Genomic DNA, 20,909 nt, shown 5'->3' with positions numbered 1-20,909 from the left:
TTTCCTTAGTTGTTGTAATTTTATTATGCCCTTTAGAGGCTAAACAATTATTTTCAGTTGAAAGTTAAATTAAATTGAAGTTTTATTCAAATTGTGAGGTTATATGCTTCAATTCTTTTCATCTTATTTCTATTTTCTGTTAATTTCTAAATTCGAGAAACACTACCTCCATTATTTTTTTTCTTGAGAATTTAAGGGGTCCATTGAATCTCTTAGGTAGACAACATATTGCTAATTAATCTAATTAAATCTATAATTATTTAATTGGATTAATAACAAGTAGCAATTAATATATTAGTTTATGTTAAGGAATTAGTAGATTTGATTTAAATAAAACCCGTATTTTTATTGATCAAGTTTGGGTTCTTCTCTCTTAATACAATTGACTAATTAAATCTACACGCATGTTGAGGTTGTTAGTTAACTAGGAATTAATTTAAGCATGAAGCGGATTAATTTATTCATAATGAAAAATTGGTGTAATTCGCGTATTTGACCACTATAACCAAACCATAGATAATAACATGAATTTTTTTTTTCTAACCAATGATCAACTGCAAAACACCTCAATTTGATTACATTCAGCTGAAAGTTTTAATTAATTATTTATTTTTCAAATTTCAATTGCATTATTTATTCTTTTTCTTTTAAGTTTATTTTTCTTAGCTTGTCCAAGGCAAAACCACTTTCATAAAAAAAAAAAAAAACTCTCGTATCATTTTTTTTATTAAACTACTCTTCTATTTCAAATTGATCATCTAAATTAAACAGAATTAAGGATTCTGTGGGATCGATACTTATTTACCCTATCTACAAGTTCTTATCAATCAAGAAAAGAAAAGTAAATTTTAAATTGACGGATTCGACACTCATCAAATTTTGGCACTGTTGCCGGGGATCTTTAACAATTTGTTTTTGTTTTTATGATCAGGTCTAAAACTAGCAGAATTCAATTTGATCTAAAAATCGAGAAGACTGCAAAAAGGTTGAGAAAAGCAACCAAGTTGCAAAAGTAGGCCAAATCGGGAGCCTCTCAACCATTTGCTCGATCCCTTTTGCGCACCGAAGAGACCTCATCTTCAATACCAACTGAGCCTCCAATTGACACAAACTAAAGAAACAATATGGCCGCAGCTGCTGCCGTTGAAGAGCAACCCCTTTGCATCATATACCAAATACTGGACGCACCCTTGTAATTACGAACATGTATGATTCATGTAACGACCCGAAAATCGGACCGCTACCGGCGCTAGGATCCAGATCGGCTTAAGGCCACCGGGACCCGTAGTAAGCCAAACATACATCCTGAATACCTGTTTAATCCCATACATGATCAACAACATACATAAACAAATTGAACTTTTCTTTTTCATTCATGAACCAAACTCAACCTGTGCATGCATTAACATAGACATTAACATTAACCCCACCTTGGAGTCCTCATCAATGCTCCAATGGGGTGACATAATCATGCATTAAGTTTGGTTAAACATAATCATCCATAAACATTTAAGATCATGTATCTAAAAAGGGATTTACAACATACTATGGTCAAGCACACTTCTGAACCTCAATATCATCATTACATTACATAACTCAACATTACATTACAATATCTATCATGTCCACTACGAGCTATTACATGACTAAGACTTTACTCTATCCGACCTCCTGCTCTATCCTGTATCTGCAAACCTGGGGGTTAAGGGAGAGGGGTGAGCTAACAAGCCCAGTGAGTAGAACCATAAAAACATGTTAACAAACATGCTCATATGAAATGCATCATAACTCAGACAATCCACATCAAGGGTTGGGTGAACTTGTCACCAAATAGTCCCAACATCATTTCGTGCCAGGCCGTAGCATGGGGTCCTGGTCTTCCTGTCATATCATACATTACTTACCATTGCCCCAGGGCCTCCTCTGGACACCTGGTCTTCGAGTCCCATATCCGTGCCAGGTCGTAGAATGGGGTCCTGGTCTTTCATTTCCGTGCCAGGCCGTAGAATGGGGTCCTAGTCTTTCCTCAGGGACTAATTGGGTCATTCAACATTCACCCACATCAACAACAAAGAATGCGATGCAACATATTCGTGAAATCTAATGCAATCATCCTATTGCATAATCATGATGCATGAAGCATGATAAAAACATTAAATTTCTCAATTTAAAAGATTAAGTTTAGTTCCACTCACCTCTGGCTGACTCTGACAAACACCGAAGCAACTAAACTCACTGCTGGGGTCCTCGGTTCCTCAGGTCCGAACCTACACAGGTGGACTCAAATGAGGGACCTAACATACATAAACATAACTCTAAAAACATTCCCCAAAAACCCCCTAAACCACCTTAAAACAATCAAGAAATTCATGCAAAGGAGAGCTGAACAGGGCACTTTTGGCGGCAGGTTCGGCGGCCGAAAGTCCCTCCAGAGCCGAAAGTCATGCACCTTCGGCGGCACTTTCGGTGGCCGAAGGTTCCCTCCAGAGACAAAACTCATGCATGTTCGGCGGCACCTTCGGCGGCCGAAAGTCCCCTCCAGAGACGAAAGTCTACTTTCGGGGGCAGGCTTCGACAACCGAGAGTTGCCTCCACAGGCAGGTTCAGCGGCCGAAAGTCCCTTCGGCTGCCGAACCTGGTTTCTCCCAAAGGCAGAAACCCGGCTCCAACATGCACAAATGCCTCCCAACTCACTCAATCATGCATACTCAAGCATACAAGCTCCTAGGGGCTTCAAACTATCCTAAACCCCAACTACAACACATCAAACAACCCATATTGTTTATAAACATACATAAACCCAACCTAACATGCATTTCTACCCCATAGATCTTCATAAAACTTGTTTAAAACATGCAAGAAAGGTTGGATCTAAGCTTACCTCTTGAAAATCGAGAGGAAAGACGATCCTAGCTTGGAGGTAGGGAGAAATCCACTCTTTGGTCTCCAAGCTTCCAAACTTGCTCTTTTGCTCAAAGATCTTCAAACCAAGTGAAAACTCATAAGAAAATCATGAAGATTCGAAGGAAGAAGCTCAAAATCGATGAGGGACGGCGGAGAACTCACCTTGGCAGAAAACAGGGAGAAAAGCTCGTCCATTCGGACAAGGAGACCCTTTTATAGGTGGCTGGCCAGGCCACTTTCGGGGGCCTAACATGCCTCCGCATGCATGCCATGTTCGGCGACCGAACATAAGGTTCGGCGGCCGAACCTGGACTTCCCTCACTTATGCTTTCGGGGGCCTAAAGCACTCCCGAAACGCATGCACGTTCGGCGGCCGAACTTGGAATTCGGCGGTTGAACCTGGGTCTTCCTCCAAGGCTATTTTCATTTAAAAACTCAACTTTCTTTTTACTTAAAATCATAAAATACATCAAAACATTTTATAAAAGCATGATTTTACCCTTCTAGAGGTTTTCGACATCCGAGATTCCACCGGATGGTAGGAATTCCGATACTGGAGTCTAGCCGGGTATTACAATTCATATGTTACCAAAATTCCAAAGACTGGAGAATGCAGACCCTCATCGTCATCTAAAGGAGTTTTATGTGGTTTGTTTAAGTATGAGGCCATAAGGTATAATTGACGAACAAATAAGGTTGATAACTTTTCCTTTCACTTTAATTGAATCCGCTAAGGATTGGCTCTATTATTTACCTCCAGGACCAATCACCACTTGGACGCAAATTAGAGACTTATTCTTACCAAAGCATCATCAATAAGAAAGGAAATAAGTGAAATCAAACAAAGAAAAAAAATGAAACTTTACATGAATATTGAGAACGTTATAAGAAATTAATTGCAAGTTGTCCAAAACATGGAACCACTCTAAAATAGCTTAACCTTCACTTCTACGAAGGACTTTTGCCATTAGAACGAAGAATAATAAATGCTACTAGTGGAGGAGCCATTGCGGAAATGAAACTTGAAGAAGGTAAAACTTTAATCTCCAAATTAGCCTCCAATTTTAGACAGTATGGCTAAGAAGAGGACATTTCAAGAAATGCTAATGAAGTAAGTATTGCATCTTTAGATTCTAAAATTTTACAACTAACCGCTGCAATTCAACAATTGGCTGCAGGGAATAATATACGAACTTGTGGTATTTGCAAACAAGCCGACCATCCCACAGATATGTGTTCTATCCTTTAGGAAGGAGAGCAACAGGTAAATGCCATTGGAGGGTTTAATGAACAATAAAGGAAATATGACCCATTTTCAAGCACTTACAATCCATGGCGGAGAGATCATTCAAACCTTAGTTATGGGAATAGACAACAGAACTTTAAGCCTAAAGCAAACTATCAAGCTACAAAATCAGGTATGTCTCTAGAAGACCTTATTCAATCTCTTGCTAATAGCACTCTTGCTTTTCAACAGAAAACGAAATCGAGCATACAGAATTTGGAGAATCAAATGAGCCAACTTGCTACATCAGTGAGCAAGCTAGAATCTTAAGGGAAACTGTCATTCCAAACCATACCAAATCCTGTAAATGCAATTATGATGCGAAGTGGGAAGGAGTTAGAATATGCCAGCCCGAAGAGGCTTGCCCAAGGCAATACGGCAGACTAGAAGGCAAAAGAAGAAATAGAGATTCCAGAAGAGAAACAACCCCAGAAATCTGAGGAAGAACAATCCCCAATGCAGGTAATACGTTCACCTTTTCTCGAAAGATTTGCTCAATCAAAAAGAGAAAAGGAAGAGAAAGAGATCTGGAGATTTTTCGCAGGTAAACATACCCCTTCTTGAAACTATAAAGAAATACCCAGGTATGCGAAATTTCTAAAAGACGTTTGCACTAATAAAATAAAATTGTATGGGCACGAAAAGATTAAAGTAGGGAAGAATGTGTCAGCTATACTCCAAAGAAAAATTGCACAAAAATATAAAGATAAAGGCATGTTTGCTATATCATGTAAAGTTGGAAACCTTGAAGTTAAAAAGACAATGTGTGATTTAGGAGGTTCCATAAATGTTATGCATCTATCAATTTATTTGTGTAATAGCCGGCTAGACCCCGGCATCGGAATTCCTACTTTTCGGCGGAATCTCGGATGTCGGAACCCTTTAGAAGGGTAAAATAAAGGTTTTCTAAAATGCTTTTATATGTTTTTATGGTTTTAATGAAGAAAGAAAATGAGTTTTTGAAAGAAAACACCATGGAGAAAGAGTCCAGGTTCGGCCGCCGAACATGGTGCTCTTGCAGAAGCACCTGTGGCCCCCGAAGGTGGTCTGGCCAGCCACCTATAAAAGGCCCCTTGTCCGAAAATGGGTGAGTTTTCTCTCCCTATTTTCGGGCATAGGTGAGATTTCGCCTTCCTTTGGTCGATTTTATGTTTTCCTTCAAATCTTTCAAGTTTTTGACAAGCTTTCATCTTGTTTTGAAGTTTTTGAGCTAAAGAGCAAAGTTTTGAAGCTTGGAGACCCTCGGAGCTTGTTCCTCCATATCTCCGAGTTTGGGATCGCATCTCCTCTCGATCTTCAAGAGGTAAGTGTCGATCCACGCCTTTTATGATGTTTTAAGTAAGTTTTAAGAAGGGGTTAAGGGTTTTGATGCATGTTTAGGCTAGATGTAAAATGTTAGGGTTTATGTTAGTTAAATGATAAATGTATGCTAAATGTGATGTATGTTGGGGTATAGGTTAGTTTTATGCCCCTATATGCTTGAAAATGTGTTTATACATGTTTTAGTATAGTTGGATGCATGTTGGGATGTTGTGGGTGGCTGGATATGCAAGGCAGAATCTGGTTCTGCCCTTTGCGAGAGCCCAGGTTCAGTCGCCGAAGCTAGTTTCGGCCGCCGAACCTGCCTGTGGAGGCAGTTTTGGCCGCCAAACCTCACCCCCAAAAGTTGGACTTTCGGCTCTGGAGAGGGATTTCGGCCGCCGAACTTGCCTCCAAAAGTTGGTGACTTTCGGCTTTGGAACGACCTTCGGCCGCCGAACCCTGCCCCCGAAAGTGCTTGACTTTCGGCTCTGGAGGGACCTTCGGCCATCGAACCGGCTGCCGAAAGTGCCCTGTCCAGCCTTCCTTTGCATGTTTTCTATGAATGTTTTATGATGTTTTAGGGGGTTTTTGGGGAGATGTTTAGAGTCAAGTTAGAGTTTGCTTGGTCCCTGATTTGAGTCCACCTGTGTAGGATCGGACCCGAGGAACCGAGGAGGCCAGCAGTGCTAGCTGTTTCAGAGTCAGCCAAAGGTGAGTAGAACACAACTCTTTTTACTAAAAGCAATTAAACTTTTAAGCATGTTCATGCATCATGAATGCCATGTATGAAATAGGGTGCTCTGCATTAGAATTCATGAATATGATGCATTGCATAATTTGATGTTGATGTGGATGGATGTTGGATGACCCATTGGTCCTTGATATGATATGATATGATATGATATGGTATGGAAGTCCAGGTCGAGGCCCATTCTACGTCCCTGGCACGATTGGTTATCTTATGTTATATTATGTTATGTTATGTTATGTTATGTTATGTTATGTTAAGAGAAAGTCCAGGTCGAGGCCCATTCTACGCCCTTGGCACGGTTGGATTATGTAGAGGGCCATTGGTGATAAGTCCATCCTTGATGTGATTTGTTTGTGATGTGATGCATTTCATGATGATATATGTTTAATGAACTGTTTTTACTGTTCTGCTCACTGGGCTTTTGTAGCTCACCCCTCTCCCCTAACCCCCAGGTTTGCAGGTTCAGGATAGACCGAGAAGTCGTCAAGGGTAAAAGCTATGTATATGTAATAGTTTAGTAGTGGACATGATATGTAAAATAATGTAATGTAATGTAATGTATTGTACAGTGATGTAATGAGGATTAGTATTGTGCTTGGCCCTAATGTATGGTTAATCCCTTTTTGTACATGATCTTATGTTAATATTTTAATGATGATATATGTTGAACCAAGCTTGATGTATGTAATGTTGACCCAACTAGAGCATTTGATGAGGGCTCTAGTATGGGGTTTGTATGTATAAAGTTATGGTGCATGCACAGGTCAAGCTTGGTATATGGAAAGTTTAAAGTTTTTATGGAAATGTATGATCATGTATGGGATTTTATCAGATGTACAGGATGTTTGTAATACCCGGCTAGACTCCGGCATCGGAATTCCTACCGTCCGGCGGAATCTCAGATGTTGAAACTCTCTAGAAGGGTAAGAATATGTTTTTCTAAAATGTTTTTACATGTTTTCAAGGTTTTAAGTATGAAAGAAATTGAGTTTTGAAAGAAAAGCACCATGGAGAAAAATCCAGGTTCGGTCGCCGAACTTGGTGGAGTTTTGGAGTCACCTTTGGCTTCCGAAGGTGGTCTGGCCAGCCACCTATAAAAGGCCCCATGTCCGAAAATGGGCGAGTTTTCTCCTCCATTTTCGGGCAAAGGTGAATTCATGCCCTTTCATGGTTGGCTTTGAGGTTTTCCTTTAATCCTTTCAAGTTTTTAACAAGTTTTATCTTGGTTTTGAAGATTTTAAGTTCAAAATCGAAGTTGAAAAGCTTGAAGACCCCAGAGCTCAAATCCTCTCAATCTCCAAGTTTGGGTCACGCCTTCTCTCGATCTCCAAGAGGTAAGCATCGATCCTCATCATCTTTGATGTTTTAAACAAGTTTTATGAAGGTTTATGGGGTAGAAATGCATGTTTAAGCTAGTTGTAAAAAATGTTAGGGTTTATGTAGATTTGAGGATAAATGTATGTAATGTGATGTTATATTGTTGTTTGTTGGGGCTTAGGCTAGTTTTATGCCCCTATATGCTTGAGAATGAGTTTATGCATGTTGTAGAATAGCTAAATGTATGTTTGAAAGGTTTAGGGAGGCATTTGTGCATGTGAGGGCTGAGTTCTGCCATTTCTGGAAGAACTCAGGTTCGGCAGCCGAAGGCATATTCGGCCGCCAAACCTGCTTGTGGTGGCATGTTTGGCCACCTAAGCTTGCCCCCGAAAGTTTGGACTTTCGGCTCTGGAGGGCAGTTTCGGCTGTCGAAGGTGCCGCCGAACATGCATGAGTTTCGGATCTGGAAGGAACCTTCGACCGCCGAAGGTGTAATACCCGGCTAGATTTCGGCATCGGAATCCCTACCTTTCGGCGGAATCTGGAATTCTGAAGATGCCAGAGTCTTCTAGAAGGGTAAAGTGTGTTTTTAAAATGTTTTCACATGATTTTATTGTAACGACCCGAAAATCGGACCGCTACCGGCGCTAGGATCCATGTCGGCTTAAGGCCGCCGGGACCCGTAGCAAGCCTAACATGCAACCTGAAAACCTGCTTAATCCCATACATGATCAAGAAAACACATAAAAATTTAAAACTTTTCTTTCGTTCATACACCAAACTCAACCTGTGCATGCACTATACATAAGCATAATCATAATCATGACCCCTCTATGGGATCTCATCAATGCCCCAATGGGCGATACATCATAAGTTGAGTTGGTTTGCATAATCATCATAAAATATTTAAGATCATGTATCAAAAGGGATATCTTATACATATAGTCAAGCACAACCTCTAATCCTCAAAGTCATTACATGACTAAACTGTACTTTTGCATAACATTAATACATTTATCATGTCCACACTATCTATTACATACTCAAGACTTCATTACTCTTACGGATCTCCTGGTCTACCCTGTACCTGCAATCCTGGGGAAAATGGGAGAGGGGTGAGCTACTAGAGCCCAGTGAGCAGAATAATAAAAACATTTAAATCATATGGCATCATGGAATGCATCACATCACAGCTAATCACATCAAGGATGAACTTGTCACCAATAGCCCTCTACATAGTCCAACTGTGCCAGAACGTAGAATGGGTCCTGGTCTTTCTCTTACATAACATAACAGTCCAACTGTGCCAGAACGTAGAATGGGTCCTGGTCTTTCCCTTACATGGTGCCAGCGAACGTAGAATGGGTCCCACTGGTCTTACATTCCATACCGTACATATCACATCGTCACATCATAGATCGAGGGCTATGGATCATCCAACGTTCATCCACATCAATCAACAATAAAGTATGCAATGCAACATATTCGTGAATTCTAATGCAAACAACTTAGTACATCTCATGACATTCATGATGCGTGAAACATGCTAAAAAGTCCATTATTTGCTTTAAAACATAATGAGTTATTCCACTCACCTCTGGGTAGCTCTGACCAGACACTGGAGCAGCTGACTCACTGCTGGGGTCCTCGATTCCTCGGGTCCGAACCTACACAGGTGGACTCAAATGAGGGACCAAACAAACATGAACATAACTCTAAACTACTCCCCAAAAACCCCCTGAAACATCACGAAACAATCATAGAAAAACATGCAAGAGAGGGCTGGACAGGGCAATTTCGGCGGCAGGTTCGGCGGCCGAAAGTCCCTCCAGAGCCGAAAGTCAGGCAGGTTCGGCAGCACCTTCGGCGGCCGAAACTCCCAGACAGAGGCGGAACTCATGCATGTTCGGCGGCACTTTCGGCGGCCGAAACTCCCAGACAGAGACGAAAGTCTCCTTTCGGGGGCAAGCTTTGGCAGCCGAAGGCTGCCTCCACAAGCATGTTCGGCGGCCGAAAGTTCCTTCGGCTGCCGAACCTGGTTTCTCCCTTAGTGGCAGAAACTCAGCTCTTCTAAACACATTTGCCTCCAAAACTACCCAATCATGCATAAACCTATTCTACAACATTCCCAAACATACACAAACGAGCATACAAGTTCCTAGGGGCATCAAACCAACAAAAACCCCTACTACAACACAACAAGCAACTCACATTGTTCATAAACACATATAAAACCCATAAACCTAACCATGAGCTAAACATGCATTCTACCCCATAGATCCACTTAAAACTTACTTAAAATATGAAATGAGCTTAAGATCGGCTCTTACCTCGTGGAGATCGAGAGAGAGACGACCTAAACTCGGAGATGGGAGGGGTTGAGTTCCCTTGAACCTCAAAGCTCCAAAACTTGCTCAAAGCTTGAAAATCTTCAAAACAAGGTAAAAACTCATGAAAATCAAGTATGATTGGAAGGAAAGAACTCAAGATCGGTGAGGGACGGCGGAGAGCTCACCTTGGCCGAAAATGGGGAAAAAGCTCGCCCGTTTTCAGCTAAGGGACCCTTTTATAGTGGCTGGCCAGGCCACGTTCGGGGGCCAAACGTGCCTCCGCATGCATGCCATGTTCGGCGGCCGAACTTGAGGTTCGGCGGCCGAACCTGGACTTTCCTCACTTATGCTTTCGGGAGCCTAAAGGCGCTCCCGAAGGCATGCATGTTCGGCGGCCGAACTTGAGGTTCGGCGGCCGAACCTGAGTTTTCCTTCAAGGTTATTTTTATGCAAAAACTCATTTCTATTTTACTTAAAACCATGAAATACCTTAAAACATTTTTATCAAAACATGTTTCTACCCTACCAGAGGCTTCCGACATCCGAGATTCCACCGGACGGTAGGAATTCCGATACCGGAGTCTAGCCGGGTACTACATTCTCCCCCCCTTAAGAACATTCGTCCCCGAATGTTCCTCAACTAGCACACAGCATGGCATAAAACACAACATACATACATAGCACATAAACACATAGAGATCTAACCTTAGAAGACATGAGGGTACTGCTGGAGCATAGACTCCCGTGTCTCCCAAGTGCATTCTTCCAAGTTGTGGTGGTTCCATAGGACTTTCACCATCGGGATTTCCTTGTTCCTTAGCTTTCTGATCTGGGTGTCTATGATCCGTACTGGCTGTTCAACATATGTGAGATCCTCTTGGACCTCTACATCAGGCTCACTAAGAACCTTGCTCGGATCTGACACAAACTTCCTCAACATTGAAACATGGAAAACCAGATGGATTCTTTCCATTGAAGCAGGTAAATCCAGCTTGTACGACACATTCCCAATCTTTTGCAAGATTTCAAAGGGTCCGATGTATCGTGGGGCTAGTTTACCTTTCTTCCCGAAACGAACCACTCCCTTCATAGGAGACACCTTGAGCAATACCAGATCCCCCTCCTAAAACTCTACCTGCCGTCTGCGGATGTCTGTATAACTCTTCTGTCTGCTTGCAGCAGTTTTGATCCTTTCTCTGATTATGGGTACTACCCTGCTGGTAATCTCTACTAGCTCAGGCCCTGCCAAGGCCTTTTCTCCAACCTCTTCCCAGCAAACAGGTGATCTGCACTTCCTTCCATATAAAGCTTCATATGGGGCCATCCCGATGCAAGCATGATGGCTGTTATTGTAGGCAAACTCCACCAAAGGTAGATGCTGCCTCCAAGAACCGCCAAAGTCCAGCACACACATTCTGAGCATATCCTCTATGGTCTGGATGGTCCTTTCTGATTGTCCGTCCGTCTGTGGATGGAAAGTAGTGCTAAAATCCAACCTGGTACCCATGGCGTTCTGCAGACTCCGCCAAAATCTGGAGGTGAACTGGGGCCCTCTATCGGACACTATCGAAACAGGAACCCCATGCAGCCTGACGATCTCATCGACATACACCTGCGCCAACTTGTCCACAGAATAGCCACTCCTGACAGGGATGAAGTGAGCAGATTTGGTGAGTCTGTCCACAATCACCCATATGGAGTCCAATCTGTTAGACGCCGCCGGTAACCCCACTACGAAGTCCATAGCTATATTTTCCCATTTCCACTCTGGAATAGGTAGCGGGTTAAGCATTCCAGTCGGCTTTTGATGTTCCAGCTTCACCCTCTGACACACTTCGCAGGCTGACACAAACTGTGCCACTTCTTTCTTCATAGCTGGCCACCAATAAACCTTCTTCAGATCTTGATACATCTTGGCGGCTCCGGGGTGAACGTTGTATCTTGCATTATGAGCCTCTCTCATAATGTCTCCTTTTAGCCCTATGTCATCTGGTACACATAGTCTGCTCCCATAGCGGAGGATCCCTTTGTTGTCAAATCTGAACTCACTATCTTTGCCTGACTGAACAGTCCTGGCGATCTTCACTAACTCTGGGTCCTCATGCTGTTTCTGAGCCACCTGCTTTAGAAACACAGGTGCCACTCTCATCTGGGCTACCAAGGCACCTGTACCAGACAACTCCATCTGTAGACCTTCCTCAATGAGCTTGTAAAACTCCTTCACCACTGGCCTCCTCTCTGCCGATATGTGGGATAAACTACCTAGTGACTTTCGGCTTAAGGCGTCTGCCACAACATTCGCCTTACCCGGATGGTACTGAATCTTGCAATCATAGTCACTCAGCAGCTCCACCCATCTTCTCTGTCTCAAGTTCAAATCTCTTTGACTCAGGATGTACTGCAGGCTCTTATGATCTGTAAAGATCTCACATTTAGCCCCATAGAGGTAGTACCTCCACATCTTGAGTGCAAAGATTACTGCTGCCATCTCCAGGTCATGTGTGGGGTAATTCAACTCATGCTTCTTCAGCTGCCTAGAAGCATAAGCAATCACCCTCTCACTCTGCATTAACACACAACCCAAACCCACTCGGGATGCATCACAGAAGACCGTGAAGTCCTCACTGCTAGCTGGCAAAGCTAACACTGGTGCCGAAGTCAACCTCCTCTTAAGCTCTTCAAAACTCTCTTCGCACTGGTCGGTCCACACAAACTTCTGATTCTTTCTGGTTAACCTGGTCAGAGGAGCTGCAATCTTTGAGAAGTCCTGAACGAACCTCCTGTAGTAACCTGCCAAACCCAAGAAACTCCTGATCTCCGTCACTGAAGTGGGTCTAGGCCAGTTAGCCACAGCTTCTACCTTCTTGGGGTCCACCTCTATCCCATTCTCTGATACTACATGCCCCAAGAACGAAATGCTCCTCAGCCAGAACTCACACTTAGAGAACTTGGCATACAAACCATGTTCCCTCAAGGTCTGCAGAACCAACCCCAGATGATGGGCATGCTCCTCTGCGTTCCTGGAAGACACTAAGATATCATCTATGAAGACAATAACAAAGTGATCCAGGTATTGGCTAAATACTCTGTTCATGAGATCCATGAATGCTGCAGGGGCGTTGGTTAACCCGAACGGCATCACAAGGAACTCAAAATGCCCATATCTGGTCCTGAAAGCTGTCTTTGGCACATCTTCATCCCTTATCCTAAGCTGATGGTACCCCGATCTTAGATCTATTTTGGAGAAACAACCCGCTCCTGCTAGCTGGTCGAATAGATCATCGATCCTTGGTAGAGGGTACCTATTTTTGGTAGTGACTTTGTTCAATTGTCTGTAGTCGATACAAAGTCTGAGGGACCCATCCTTCTTCTTTACAAACAAGACTGGAGCACCCCAAGGTGAGGTACTCTTTCGGATGAAGCCCTTTTCTACCAGTTCTTGCAACTGCTCTTTCAACTCCTTCAACTCAGCTGGGGCCATCCTGTAGGGAGGGATAGAGATCGGTCTAGCTCCAGGCACCAACTCTATCTCGAACTCTATCTCCCTAGCAGGTGGTAAACCTGGAAGCTCGTCTGGAAAGACATCCTGAAACTCTCTGACAACTGGCACCGAGGCTGGCTCCCTGACCTGACTACTAAGCTCTCTCACATGAGCCAAATACCCCTGACATCCCTTCCTAAGCAACCTACGAGCCTGAAGAGCTGATATCAGACCTCTAGGTGTACCCCTCTTGTCTCCTCTGAAAACGACCTCTGACCCGTTCTGATCTCTGAACCTGACTACCTTGTCCCTGCAGTCCAAGGTAGCACCATGGGTAGATAGCCAATCCATCCCTAGAATGACATCAAATTCTGTCAAATCTAGAACCACAAGGTCGGCGGAGAGGCATCTTCCCTCAACAAAAACTGGACTGCATTGGCAGACTGACTCTGCCACTGACGGGTCACACTTGGGTCCACTGACCCATAGGGGACACTCTAACCCAAAGACTATCAGACCCAACCTCTCAACGGCTCTCGGAGCAATAAATGAATGAGATGCACCCGAGTCCATTAATGCATACACATCAGAACACCCAATGACGAGATTACCTGACACTATGGTGTTGGATGTGTTAGCCTCCTGCTGAGTCATGGTGAAGATCCTGGCTGGAGCTGATGGACCTTCACCTCGGGAACCAGAAGAAGAGGCTGCCCCTCTCCCTCTACCTCTGCCACTGCCCTGAGTTGTGGCTGGAGCTGCTGGCTGTGCCACACTACCAGAAGCTGTCTGCTAGGGCTGGCCCATAAAAGGTGCTCTAGGACACTCCCGAGCCATGTGTCCCTCCTATCCACATCTGAAACATGAATTGGTCCCAGCTCGACACACTCCTCTGTGCGGCCTCCCACACTTTTGGCATTCTGTACCGTCTGAACCTGAGCTCGAGCCACCGCCGAATCCCAGACCGAATTTCAACTTACTCCAAAACTTGTTCTTCTTCGGTTTCTTGGTGGTGTTATTCCACCTCTTGCTACTTGATCCCTGAGAAGAGAGACCTGGCCCTCCTCTGCCTGGGGTCTTAACCCCTGAAGACTGGGTCACTGACTGCTTCACTGACCCCTCAACTATAGCACTCGCCTCCATCCTTCGAGCCATATCCACCACAGTGTGGAAACTTTCCCTCTCAACTGACTGAATCAAAGAGGAGTACCTGGAATGCAGCTTCATAACATATCTCTTGGCTTTCTTCGAATCGGTATCTAGAGCTTGCCCTGAAAAAGGCAATAGCTCCAGGAATTTATCCGTGAACTCCTCTACACTCATGTGCTCTGTCTGCCTCAGTTGCTCAAACTCAATCATCTTCAGTTCTCTGGAACTGTTTGGAAAAGCCCATCCAACGAACTCATTCGCAAATTCTTCCCATGTCATACCGTCTGTAATACCCGGCTAGACTCCGGTATCGGAATTCCTACCGTCCGGTGGAATCTCGGACGTCGGAGACCTCTAGAAGGGTAGAATCATGTTTTATAAAATGCTTTCATGAATTTTAATGGTTTTAAGTATGAAATTAAATGAGTTTTTACATGAAAATAGCATTGGAGGAAAACCCAGGTTCGGCCGCCGAAAGTCAAGTTCGGCCGCCGAACATGCATGCGTTTTGGAGGCACGTTAGGCCCCCGAAAGCATGAGTGAGGGAAGTCAAGGTTCGGCCGCCGAACCTCATGTTCGGCCGCCGAACATTGCATGGATACGGAGGCACATTCGGCCCCCGAACGTGGTCTGGCCAGCCACTATAAAAGGGTCCCTTTGGTCCGCACGGGCGAGCTTTTTCTCTCCCATTGTCGGCCAAGGTGAGTCTCCGCCGCTCCTCCCTCAATCTTGAGTGTTTTCCCTAGATCTTTCATGGTTTTCACGAGTTTTAACTTCTATTTTGAAGATTTGTGAGCAAAGAGCAAGTTTTGGGTGCTTGGAGGTTCAAGGAGCTCAATCTCTTCATCTCCAAGCTAGGATCGTCTTCCCTCTCATTTCTTCAAGAGGTAAGCTCAGATCCACCCTTATTATGTGTTCTAAATGAGTTTTATGCAAGATCTAAGGGTAGAAATGCATGCTAGGGTATATGTTGAGTTATGGGTATATGTATTGATGTTTTGAACAATGTGTGTTGTTTGAGTATGTTTGAAGTGTTGTAGATGGGGTATATGCATGTTTGAGGCCCCTAGGAACTTGTATGCATGCTTTGGTTGAAAAATATGCATGTTTGGAAGGTTTGGAGGCGAAATGGGCAAAGGGAGCCAAGTTTCTGCCCTTTGGCAGAAACCAGGTTCGGCAGCCGAAGGTACTTTCGGCCGCCGAACATGGCTGGGGAGGCAGGCCTTTCGGCTGCCGAAGTTGCCCCCGAAAAGAGACTTTCGTCTCTGTCTGGCACTTTCGGCCGCCGAAGGTGCCGCCGAACCTGGCTGAGTTTCGTCTCTGTCCAGGACTTTCGGCCGCCGAAGGTGCCGCCGAAGGTGCCCTGTTCAGCCATTTCATGCATGTTTTCTGTGATGTTTTCATGATGTTTTAGGGGGTTTTTGGGGGATATATTAGAGTCATGTTCAGGTATGTTTGGTCCCTCATTTGAGTCCACCTGTGTAGGTTCGGACCCGAGGAACCGCGGACCCCAGCAGTGAGTTCAGCTGCGGTGTTGTCAGAGTCAGCCAGAGGTGAGTGGAACTAAACTCAATCTTTTAAATTAAATGCTTTATCATGTTTCATGCATCATGATTATGCAATAGGATGATTGCATTAGTTTTCACGAATATGCCGCATTGCATAAATTGTTGTTGTTGTGGGTGAATGTTGGATGACCCAATTAGTCCAAGACAGGAAGACCAGGACCCCATGCTACGGCCTGGCACAGAGTATGCAAGTCCAGGCCCCAGTCTACAGGCCTGGCACAGAGTAAGGTACAGTTATGGGACTCGAAGACCAGGAGCCCAGAGGAGGCCCTGGGAAAATGGTAAGTAATGTATGTATGACAGGAAGACCAGGACCCCATGCTACGGCCTGGCACAGAGTTAACTTGGACTATTTGGTGACAAGTTCACCCAACCCTTATGTGAATTGTCTGTGTTATGATGCATTTCATTTGAGCATAGTGTTAATGTGTTTTACTAGCTCTACTCACTGGGCTTTTAGCTCACCCCTCTCCCTTTTCCCCCAGGCTTACAGGTACAGGATATAGTGCGGGAGTCCGGATAGAGTAAAGAAGTCATGCTTATGTAATAGCTAGCAATGGACATGATCAAATTGTAATGTAAAAGTACAGTATAGTTATGTAACGAGTTGTATGGATGTTAGTATGTGCTTGACCATAGATTGTTGTATCCCTTTTATGCATGATCTTAGAAATTTTGTTGATGTTTATGCAAACCAACTCAACAGATGTATGTTACCCATTGAGGGCACAGATGAGATCCCACAGAGGGATCAAAGTTATGTTAATGTTATGCACAGGTTGAGTTTGGTTGATGTTCAAAGGAAGGAAAAGTTTTAAATTTTTATGCATATTGTTGATCATGTATGGGATTATACAGGTTTACAGGATGTATGTCAGGCTTGCTACGGGTCCCGGCGGCCTTAAGTCAACCCGGATCCTAGCGCCGGTAGCGGTCCGATTTTCGGGTCGTTACAGAATGGTATCAGAGCCCTAGGTTCATATGGTCGGACCTAGAGTGTCGGGCTCATAGAGGTTATAGAAGGTCAAGCACAATAGGAAAAGATCATGTCCACTAGGATAGGATGTGGAGTCCTGTCTTGCATGATGATGTGAAATGCCATGATTTTATGCATGTGCATTAATGATATGCTATGATATGTGATGTATGTGATGAGGGTTCATGTGTGCCCACATGAACCATATAATGCTAATGTTTATGTGTTGTGTATTGTTTTTCAGAAAACAGGATGAGAGGAACTCGTCGATCAGCAAGATTGACTGGAGTACCACCTGAGGATGAGGGCATGAGCGCCCGTCCTCCTACATTGCCTAGGGCAATGTCAAGCAGGTCCATCAGGGACAGAGTAGTAAGAGACCCTAGAAGGTCTTTGGATCTGGGTAGAAGCAGATCAGTAAGGGGAACAGTGCAGGGAGGAGTGTCTGAGGATATGGAAGTAGATCAGAGGAGGGATGGCAGTCTTGGTGTGAGCATGCCGGAAGAGGGCATGGGAGAATCAGAAGGAGGCATTCAGGCCTCGAGTTATGTCCAGCCACATCATTACCCACCCTATTCACACCATCCAGGGTATTCGATGGGAGGTACATCGGATAACCCTAGTTTTAGCCCTTATCCTTCACATATGCCATACCCACCTTACTACCCACCATACTCTCAGTACCCCATGTACCCACCTCCACCTCCCTATACCAGTACAGCAAACCCTACCCCAGGGGATGTTGCACCTCCACCACCACCAGTACCTACTGTCCCGGAAACACAAGTACCCAAACCTACCTCATCTGGAGGGAGCAAGGTCAAGATGACCGATTACATGAAATTAGGTGCTCCCCAGTTTGAAACAGGTGATGATCCGTTCGTGTATTTGGAGCGGGTCAAGGCAATTACAGACGAGATAGGGGCTGATGACAGTAGAGCCATTCAAATGGCTGGGTTCACACTAAAGTGCAAGAAGGCACGAGAGTGGTTCAAAAATTATGTGAACCCGAGAGTGGACAGCATGACTTGGGAAGAATTTGCAAACGAGTTTGCAGGATGGGCATTCCCTGATAGTTCAAGGGAATTGAAGATGATAGAATTCGAGCAGTTGAGACAAACTGATGACATGAGTGTAGACGAATATACTGACAGGTTTATGGAGTTGCTGCCATTTGCAGGGCAAGACCTTAGCACAGACCAGAAGAAGTCAAGGAGGTATATCATGAAGCTCCATCCCAGGTATTCCTCCTTGGTACAGTCAGCAGATAGAGAGAGTTTTCACGCCATAGTAGACATGGCTAGGAGAATGGAGGCTAGTGCCATCATTCAGGGGACAGTTAAGCAGACAGTGGCACAAGCTTCTGGTTCTAAAACTCCGGGTGGGGGAAGGTTAGATCCCTCTACCCTGAGTGCAGCAGCTTCAGGCAGTAAAAGATGGAGTAAACCCAAGGGTAAGAAGAACAAGTTCTGGAGTAAAGTCAAGTCCAGTCTGGGATTTGGGAGTGGCTCAAGCTCTGGTGCGGATAATGCAGTATGTGCGAGGTGTGGTAGGCCACACAAGGGAGTATGTCGGTTTGGGACAAACACCTGCTTCAGATGTGGTCAGGAGGGGCATATAGCTAGAGACTGTCCAAGAGCGGCCCCAATGGCTCAGACCCAGCAGACAGCTTCAGGCAGTGTAGCGCAGCCAGCAGCTCCAGCCATGACTCAGGCCAGTGGCAGAGGCAGAGGGAGAGGGGCAGCCTCTTCTTCAGCAGGTTTCAGAGGTGAAGGTCCATCAGCTCCGGCACGGATCTTCACAATGACACAGCAAGAGGCAGATGCATCTAACACCGTGGTGGCAGGTAACTTAATTATTGGTTGTTCAGATGTATATGCCTTGATGGACCCTGGTGCATCTCATTCATTTATTGCTCCGAGAGCCGTCCAGAGGTTGGGGTTGATGATCTCTGAGTTAGAGTGTCCTCTCTGGGTCAGTGGACCCAAGTGTGATCCATCAGTGGCAGAGTCAGTCTGTCAGTGTAGTCCAGTTTTTGTTGAGGGGAGATGCATGTCCGCCGACCTTGTGGTTCCAGATTTGACAGACTTTGACGTCATTCTAGGGATGGACTGGTTATCTACCCATGGTGCTACCTTGGACTGCAGGGACAAGGTAGTCAGGTTCAGAGGTCAGGATGGATCAGAGGTTGTCTTCAGAGGAGACAGGAGGGGTACACCTAGAGGTATGATCTCAGCTCTTCAGGCTCGTAGGTTGCTTAGGAGGGGATGTCAGGGGTATTTGGCTCATGTGAGAGAGCTAAATAGTCAGGTTAGAGAGCCCGCCTCGGTGACAGTGGTTAGAGAGTTCTTAGATGTGTTCCCAGACGAGCTGCCAGGTTTACCACCTGCTAGGGAGATAGAGTTCGAGATAGAACTAATGCCTGGAACCCGACCGATCTCTATCCCTCCCTACAGGATGGCACCAGCTGAATTGAAAGAACTGAAGGAACAGTTGCAAGAGCTGGTAGATAAGGGTTTCATCCGACCGAGTACTTCACCTTGGGGTGCTCCGGTTTTGTTTGTGAGAAAGAAGGATGGATCCCTTAGACTTTGTATCGACTACAGGCAGTTGAACAAAGTCACTACCAAGAACAAGTACCCATTGCCAAGGATCGACGATCTATTCGACCAGCTAGCAGGAGCGGGTTGTTTCTCCAAAATAGATCTGAGATCGGGGTACCATCAGTTGAGGATCAGGGAAGAGGACGTACCAAAGACAGCTTTCAGGACCAGATATGGGCATTTTGAGTTCCTTGTGATGCCGTTCGGGTTAACTAACGCCCCTGCAGCATTCATGGATCTCATGAATAGAGTGTTTAGTCAGTACCTGGACCACTTTGTTATTGTCTTCATAGATGATATCTTAGTGTATTCCAGGAATGCAGAGGAGCATGCCCATCATCTGAGGTTGGTTCTACAGACCTTGAGGGAACATGGCTTGTATGCCAAGTTCTCCAAGTGTGAGTTCTGGCTAAGGAGCATTTCATTCTTGGGGCATGTAGTGTCAGAGAATGGGATAGAGGTAGACCCCAAGAAGACAGAAACTGTGGCTAACTGGCCTAGACCCACTTCAGTGACAGAGATAAGGAGTTTCTTGGGTTTGGCAGGTTACTACAGGAGGTTCGTGCAGGACTTCTCAAAAATAGCAGCTCCTCTGACCAGACTAACCAGGAAGAATCAGAAATTTCTATGGACCGACCAGTGCGAAGAGAGTTTTGAAGAGCTCAAGAAGAGATTGACTTCAGCACCAGTTTTAGCTCTGCCATCTAGTGGTGAGGACTTTACAGTCTTTTGTGATGCGTCCCGTGTGGGACTGGGTTGTGTACTGATGCAAAATGAGAGGGTAATTGATTATGCTTCTAGGCAGCTAAAGAAGCATGAGTTGAATTACCCCACACATGACCTTGAGATGGCAGCAGTAATCTTTGCACTCAAGATGTGGAGGCATTACCTCTATGGGGTAAAATGTGAGATCTTCACCGATCATAAAAGCCTGCAGTACATCTTGAGCCAGAGGGATTTGAATTTGAGACAGAGGAGATGGGTGGAGCTGCTGAGTGACTATGATTGCAAGATTCAGTACCATCCGGGTAAGGCGAATGTTGTGGCAGACGCCTTAAGCCGGAAATCACTCGGTAGTTTATCCCACGTATCGGCAGAGAGGAGAGCCAGTGGTGAAGGAGTTCTACAAGCTCATTGAGGAAGGTCTACAGATGGAGTTGTCTGGTACAGGTGCCTTGGTGGCCCAGATGAAGAGTGGCACCCGTGTTTCTGGAGCAGGTGGCTCAGAAACGCATGAGGACCA

Source organism: Manihot esculenta, chromosome 12 (assembly GCF_001659605.2).
Source record: "Manihot esculenta cultivar AM560-2 chromosome 12, M.esculenta_v8, whole genome shotgun sequence".
In the NCBI taxonomy this organism is placed as follows: Eukaryota; Viridiplantae; Streptophyta; class Magnoliopsida; order Malpighiales; family Euphorbiaceae; genus Manihot; species Manihot esculenta.
Note: the sequence above shows the minus strand (reverse complement) of the source record.